General features: G+C 58.6%; 1 protein-coding gene across 1 annotated transcript in view; it reads left to right on the forward strand.

Annotated features, from left to right (window-relative positions):
- The window catches only part of COL5A1 (collagen type V alpha 1 chain), a 150,733-nt gene that overhangs the window by 54,829 nt on the left and 88,169 nt on the right, over positions 1 to 7,735 (forward strand). The window lies entirely within an intron of this gene.

Here is a 7,735-nt window from a genome sequence, read left to right on the forward strand (position 1 = left end):
GCCTGGAGAGATGAAGGACACGCTTTAGGCCCCACAGCTGGTGAGGGAAGGATCCAGCGCCCCGGCCATGGTGGTCAGTGCCCCGTGTCTCTGTGCAGTGGTGCCCAGGGTCCTTGCTCCTTCTTCTGAACAGCTTGTCACAAAGTGCACGTCCCTTGTGCTCAGAGATTTCCCTGTGCTCAGAGATCTCCCTGTGCCCGCTGGTCAGCCCAGTGTCCACAGGCTCGCTGCTCTGAAAGTCCAGGGGGAGAAGGATGGGGCCGCTTCACTCATGTGCTGCCTGCGTGGCAAGTGTGGGCCTCTGTGGCTGGGCTGGTGGCTAAATGTCCAGAGTGAAGTGTCCAGGGCCGCACCGCCGGTGGGAAAGGGGGTGAGACCCGGGCCCTACAGAGAGTCTCATGGCCTTTTGAGGAGGTGCGCCCAACAGCCTGGTCCCTGCCACTGGGTCTGCTCTCCTGTCGCTCAGTCTGGGGACAAGGTGTCCCCTCTCTGAGTTCACCAAGCTGACGCTTTAGTCATTGTGGCCAGTTTCAGGGCCTGATACAGCTGGGACTCGACGCTCTGCCAACTGGCCACCGTGCCCATCGTGGAGACGCACGTGTGAGCAGACACGACCCTAGACACCCTGGGGCAGCGCCTGGCTGGTGGTGCAGGTGATAATTTTACCAGGGCCGGAGGCGGCCATGTGGTGGGGAAGGTCACAGACCGGGATGCCTGGCCAGGCGGCACTGGGGGGCGGGGGGCAGCAGGAGTGGTTTCCCGCCACGGGGACGTACATCTTTAACACTTGCCTAGAGAGTGTTCAACTCCTTCTCAGACTCCACAGGCCCTCCGAAAATCAGGGAAAAAGTTATTTCGACCTCCTCTGGCGTGGGGCCTTTCTTTTCCATCGTGTGTGAGTCATGGGTGAACAATGTCACACATGATTTTAGATGTGACTTGTTTGGGTCCCAAGAGCGTGAACAGGGGAATATGGTGGCCTTTATGTGTGAAGTCTCCAGGGCACCAAGGAGGTGGCCATAGGAGGGCACCCCAGTGTCCCCCAGCCACTGTGCATGGGTCACGGTGGCCGGAACCCACCAGGCTCCCCGGGAAGGAACACTCTGCCAGGGTGGACGGTGGTGGTCTGTGGCCGCGTGCATCCCTGGGGCTCTGTGTGCATTGCTAGCCCTGAGAGGTCACAGAGGCTGGGTGGGCTCCACTCTACCAGCAGCCCCCCGAGTCTGGCTCTGCTTCCCCCTCAGATGAGCAAATGGTGGCTCGGTGCCTCTGGGGGTGGGATGGAAACTCTGGTGTGCTGGCCTCCCCGCTGCCTCCCTCCTCTGTCCCGTGAGAGCTGGGCTGGGGTCCCTGGACCTCCCCACACTGCAGGTGACGACGCCCTCGTCCGCGGGCAACCGGACTCGCACGGTCGCTGCTGGTTTGTGGCCAGAGCCCGCTGGCAGCCAAAAGGGGGAAGATTCACTCTTGATTTGGCTCCAGGGACAGAGTGCTTGCCGACCACGTGGCCTGCAGTCTCGAATGACCTGCATGTCTCCATCTCGGAGCATGAAGTGCTCTCTGAGGTTAGATGGCTGAACCCACAGGGAAAGCCGAGTGTGCGACGGGGGTCCCTGAGGGGCCTGTGTGGGTTGGATGAGGGGGGCCGTGGTGCGGGCCGTGGACGCAGGGCTGGCTGCCCCCCCAGGGGCCCGGGAGTTCTGTTGAGAGGAGGGATGCCGAACTCAGGGCCATGGGAGGGGAACGAAGCCGGCGTGGGACTGCGGGGGCAGCCGCAGGGGTGCGCCGGGCGGGGAAGCACCCTCCGTGGGGCAGACTCCCGCTTCTGGCGCCACGGCTCCCAAGGCTGCCAAGCTCTCCAACGAAAACTTTGCAATTTCCTCAGCTCATAGCAGAAATGCAGGCTGGATGAAATCTCATTATCGGAAAAGCGGAACCAACTCCCTGAGCAAAATGCTCCCAGGTCCGCGAGGGCCAAGGATCGCGCGTGCCCCGCTGCATCTGAGCGCCTGATGCCGACCGGTGCTCGGCAGGGGAAGGGCCGCGGACTGTCGCTCCGGCGCCGAGGCTGTGCTGCGGACAGAGCGGCCTTCGTGACCGCCGGGCACCACGGCAGAAGCTTCTAGGGGCTGGGCGGGGCTCTGCTGACCTGGCAGGGGCAGACGTAAGCCAGTAGGAGGAGAAAACGGTCGGCATCAGAACGAGGCACGGAGTGAAAAGAGCGAGTGCTGGTTTCTCTGGCAGGGGGTCCGGGCCTCCACCGGGCAAGCTGCGGGCCTGGGGCCCAGATGTGGATGCAGGTGCTGCTTGCACTCCCGAGGCTCCTGTGCCCACGCAGAGGACGACAATTGTCGTCCAAGCAGGACATTCCACTTGAACTCCGTGGAGGCCAGGCTGCTCTTGGGGGAGCTGCAGGACAGTGACTCTGGAGCCCCCTACTCTGTGCCCTTGTGGGAGGGACCCCGCCTTTCTGAGCCTCAGTGTGCGCATCCACAAAATGGGGATAAGAGAGAAGGCAGGGCGAGCCCACCCGTGTGAGCACAGAGGAGCCATGACGAGGCACGTGGGGGCAGTTCATGCGGAGGATGCTGTCACGGGGAGGGGGCTGGGGTGCCTTGGGCAGCCCCGGGACCGGGTGGCCTTTGCTGAGGGATGGGACCCTTGGTAGGACAGCTGCCCGGCCCGGTGTGTGGGGGGCAGCACGATGCCCACTGTCAGGCCAGGGAGTCTGGGGCAGGTGCTTTGTGCTCCTGGAGGGAGGCTGGAGGGGCTGCCTCCTTGCTGGGCCCTGTGGACGGAGGGTCGGGCAGGATTCGGTCAGGAGCTCACCTGCCACTCAGGGCTTTGCGGGCACAGGAAGGGGGACAAAGCCAGGCAAGGCTCCGTGGAGGGAGAGGGCTTCTCCTGGTCCCTGGGGGTGGAGGGGGCGGTCCACACTGGCAGCCTGGGCGTGGGGGAAGGGGAGCTGTGTGAGAGGGCTTTGAGCAGGGCAACCTCTGAGGACCGGAAGCCAGAGACTGCAGGGGTAGACTGGCATGGGAGCGCTCCGTGGATTCTGGCCGCTGTTGGTGGGGACGGCTCAAGTGTAAGACAGCAGTGAAATGCCACAAGGGTGAGGAGTATGCGGTGGGTAACCTTCTTGGTTCTGGAAAGTTCCTGGACTTTGCTGCCTCAGTTTCTCCATCTGTGAATGGGGGCTGTAGGGAGGCTCAGGGGAGACATGCCCAGGAGGTGCCCAGCAGCAGCCAGGCACACGGTGGACCTATCACTGCTTTCCCCAGACTAGAAGGACCCCTGGCCTTGGACCCTGGAGCCCAGCTGCCACTGAGACCTGGGGGACCATCTGGGGGACCCCTTCCTCTGACCTCACACTCCTATTCTGTAAAGTGAGACCATTTTATTGCATCAGGGGTTTTGACCTTTATAACATAACCCCATAAAGGCTTTCTTAACCAGCATCTCGTGGGGCAGCCTGGCATGTAAACCCTGCTGGAGACCCCCAGGCTCCTCCATGGGACCCCTTTTGAGAAGCCCCAGCTCTGCTGAGTGCCCAGGTCCCTGCGTCCCGAGGGAGCCTGGGGGCAGGGAGACCCTGGGGCAGGATGCACAGAGCTCCCACGAGTGCCCAGCAAAGGGAAGGCACCACCTGAGACGGGGTCCGGCGCCTCCAAGACGGCGAACAGCCCCTGGTTCTAGTTGAGTAACAGTTTTGGTTATTGACGGGGTACCTGCTATCATTGAAGCGTGAACCTCTAGGCTTTAGAGGGAGCCCTGCAGCCTGGCAGGTGGCCTTTCCCTGGCTCCCCGCACCCCCCCGGGGGCCAGCGGGAGTGTGACCGTGCCGGCAGCGTGGCTGGGCCAGGGTGTGAGCCCCCCGCCCCCCGGACTGCACTCAGTCACTCTTGGGCACATCCGCTCCAGGCCCGGTGTCCACCGCCTCCCTCCGTCGCCCCATAACTCCTGACTGCAGCTCGGGGTGCCCCACGGCCAGAGGTGATAATGCCTATTCACTTTCTCCCAAGGGTCCCTAAGGACAGAGGCTCTCTTTCTGTTTCTGTTCAGAAGTGGCTCACCCAGACTAGAAGGTCACGCGAAGGTCGTCCGCTGTATTGCCTGTGCACACCTGTGCCGTGCCCATGAACACACACACACACACACACAACCCCAGACAACTCCAGATGTTACAAGTGGGCCGTGAGTCTTTGCGTTTGGGGCTTGCTAGGCTGCTTTCGGGGCAGGGGGCTCCCGACTCTTCCAAGGTCAAGGCCAGGCTGGTTGAGGGTTCCTAGTCAGAGTCTCCCCCACCTGAGAGGACACTTGATCGGAAAAATCCTGGGCTGCCCTCACTGCTTCCAGAGGGTCAGGGACCCGGCCGGCAGCTCTGAACTTCGGCCAGCCTCACAGAGCTGGCGTTCGGCTCCCGAAAGGTCCGCACTGGGTCCTGAGAAGCTGCAGGCCAGGGGCCTCGCTGTGTGTGCTCCTTGTATTCGTGGGTGGGCCTCCTATGCCGGCCCCTGGCTCCCGCTTTCTGCCTCGTCCCCCCAGAGCACAGACACGCCGCGCCCTGGGCTGTCCTGCTGACCATGCCCACTGGGCCCCGGGGGGCTGAGGCTGTGGGCAGCAGGGGCCTTTGTGCCAGGCCCCCAGCATCGCCCACCAGCGGCCACGGAGAAGGGCCCTGCTGGGAAAGGGGGGGTCACCGAGGGAACCTCAGGATCTGTGGTTTGGAGCCTGTTTCGCCAGAGGAGGCCTCGTGAAAATGCTCTCAGAACAGTCACGACCTTGTGAGCATTCGTGGGACATGCGGAATACACTGTGCACCAGATTAGGGCCAGCCCCAGGGCATGCCGTCTCCAAGGCACGGGGTGGGGGTTGAGAAAGATTCTCGGGTTGTGTCTGGTCCCAACAAGAGAAAGTTCAATGGGGGATGACTTCTCTGCAAAGAGCACACGGGTATCCGACACCCCAACCTGAAAAACTCCCACATGTGCAGGGAAGAGGTGAGGGGGACGGCAGGGGCTTTGGACAAGGGGCTTCCAAGAGGCTCGGACCCACACCTCCGCTTCCCCTTCTCACGGAGGTGCAGGGGCCCTTTGAGATACGCACCCACGGAACAAAGGGGCACATGTTTTTGGTGTGGAAACCCCTCGGGGGTTTGTGGGAAAAATGATCGGCCGCAAGTGTAGGCGTCTGCAGTGGAAGGTGGGCCTTGGGAATGAAGAGAGCTTCGTGCTTGCAGGGGCCCAGTGGCCTGGTTCTGGATGTGCCACATGTGGCCAGGGCCCGAGGACTTGGCCTTCCTGGGAGGCAGGCCCTTTACCAGACGGCTGCAGTCCCGTGTGCCAGTGGCTCGATGGAGGGGAGCGCCAGGTGCTGGCAGCCATGGCCACCCCCAGAGGCCCCCGAGCCTCCTCTCCCTTCCGGAGACTGCATTCGGAGAACATACATTCAGATGTCAAGTTGCCAGTTGAAAGAAGAAAATTAGTTTATTTGAATTGGATGAAGTTTGAACTAGAAGTCACGTTGCTTAATAAAACTGTGTGGTTTTGGTTCACTGTTCCTGTCATATGGTTCTCGTCTGCCGGAGAGTTTACAGTGTGGGCCGGGAGCCTGTGACATCCAAAAGGAGAGAGGCAGAGAGGGACAAAGAGGAGGGAGTGGGGATGGGAAAGGGAGAGATGGAGGGAGGGATGGAGGCGGGCGGCTCTGCCAGTCGAAGGAGTGAGCACAGCAGAACTTAGGGGGGGAGCCAGAATTGTCTTCAGGGGAGTCTCTTCAGAGCCCTGTGTGGAGACAGGTCAGCTTGGCCGGAGTTCTGAGCTCCTTGCTCATCTTCGTGGTCTTCAAACCCAAATTGGCGGGGGGGGGGCGGGCCACATAATTTGGACCCATGTCTCAGGGATCAGGTAGGATGAGGCTTTTCTGGACTCTAAGACTTTCACCCAGGCCTGCCACTGAGTCACCCTCACCTCACCCCATCTCTGGGCCAGTTTTCCAACAGAAGCTTTGGGAAGCCAGTGAAGGGTAATGGACCCTGTCCCTCAGAGCAGTGCATGGGGCTGGCACTTCACTTCACAGATCCCAGGAGGCCATCTGGGGATCCACGCTCAGTGACTTTGAGTGGCACATCCTCCCAGCCCTCCATTGTCCAGCTTCGTCAGGGTCCAGCACAGGGAAGGGGCTCACACACCTTTACCAAATGAAGGGGATGGAAGGTGTGGCTTCCTTGTTTGGGCCTGTGGTTCTGACATGTGCAGAATGAGCACTGCCTCCTTTGGGTCAAGCTCATGGCTACCATGTTCTCTTGCTTCACTCATGGCTTTGTCTTCAGGAGCAGAACATGCCTTTTGTTGGACCATGGGAGAGTGGGTGTGCAGGAGCAGGGGTAGCCTCGGGTGTCTGGACAGAAAGGGACAATGGGACTCAAGGGGCATCAATGACAACAAGATGAAGGCATGGTATGGATATGCATCTTACCCATGGGGCACAAGGCAAGTGCAAAGTGTTAGAGAGAGTGTGAACAATGCCAGGCAGTGGTTCTGGGCTGTGGCTACATCTTTGGCATTTAGTAGGTGCTCAATAATTGCTATTGGATGGATAGATGGATGGATGGATGGTAGATAGATGGTGAATGGATGATGGATGGTGGATGGATGTTGGATGGATGGATGGTAAATGATGGATGGATGGTGAATGGATGATGGATGGTGGATGGACAAATGTCTTGTGGATGGATGGATGGTTGGATGAGTGAGTGGGTGGTTGGATGGATGGATGGGTGGTAGATAGATGTATGTATGTATGGTGGATGGATGGTGGATAGATGGTGGGTGGATGATGGATGGATGGATGGTGGATAGATGATGGATGGATGGATGGATGGATGGTGGATTGATGATGGATAGATGGATATGCATGTGGCAGGATGAGCTCCAGGCCAAGGACCTCAACACCTGGCATAGCGCCCAATTATCCTTTCTTGGGCACCATCTCTAATGACATAGTTTCAACATTGGGCATGTTCCTCCATGTTCCTTTCCCTCCTTGAGCCCAGCATGTCTTGTAGTGATGGATACTGTGCAGGCTGCATTGAGCTGGCCCTGCCTCCCCTGTTGTGTGACCGTGTACGCCAGGCAGGTGACCCCAGGGCTCCAGTTTTCTCAGCTTCAGATGGGAATTAATAGAACAGAATTCATAGAGTTCTTGTGGGCCAAAGGGAGTGACAGCAGTTTCCTTGTCCAGTACCTGATTTATAGTAAATACCATCTAACATTAATCATTAATAAAATCACTATGATATTAGTCAGTTTATATCCATCTGATTGGGGCCCAAAGATCCTCTGCCAGGGAGACATCAAATGTTTGGTAACATTCGTGAGACTTATGGTTCTTGTTTCTTTTTGTTTGTCTGCTTTGACACATCTTGAGGAGAGCAATATGAAATAGAATCGTTGCATACTTTTCCTATCTGACATAGTGGGACTGTTGACTGCCACAGCAGTGAACAGAATGTTCAGTGGTTGGCAGCGTAGGCTCATCCAGGTGGTAGCATGTGTCCGTACTTCATTCCCTTTCATAGCTGAATAATATTCCGATGTATGGATAGACCACAATTGTTTATCTGTTCATGCAACATCTGGGCTGTTCCCACCTCTTGGCTATTGTAGATAAGGCTGCTGTGAGCATAGATGTCCATGGACCTATTTGAATACCCATTGCAATTTTTTTTTGAGTG

The sequence above is a fragment of the Leptonychotes weddellii genome, chromosome 14, assembly GCF_054177405.1.
Source record: "Leptonychotes weddellii isolate Sample4059 chromosome 14, ASM5417740v2, whole genome shotgun sequence".
Classification (NCBI taxonomy): Eukaryota; Metazoa; Chordata; class Mammalia; order Carnivora; family Phocidae; genus Leptonychotes; species Leptonychotes weddellii.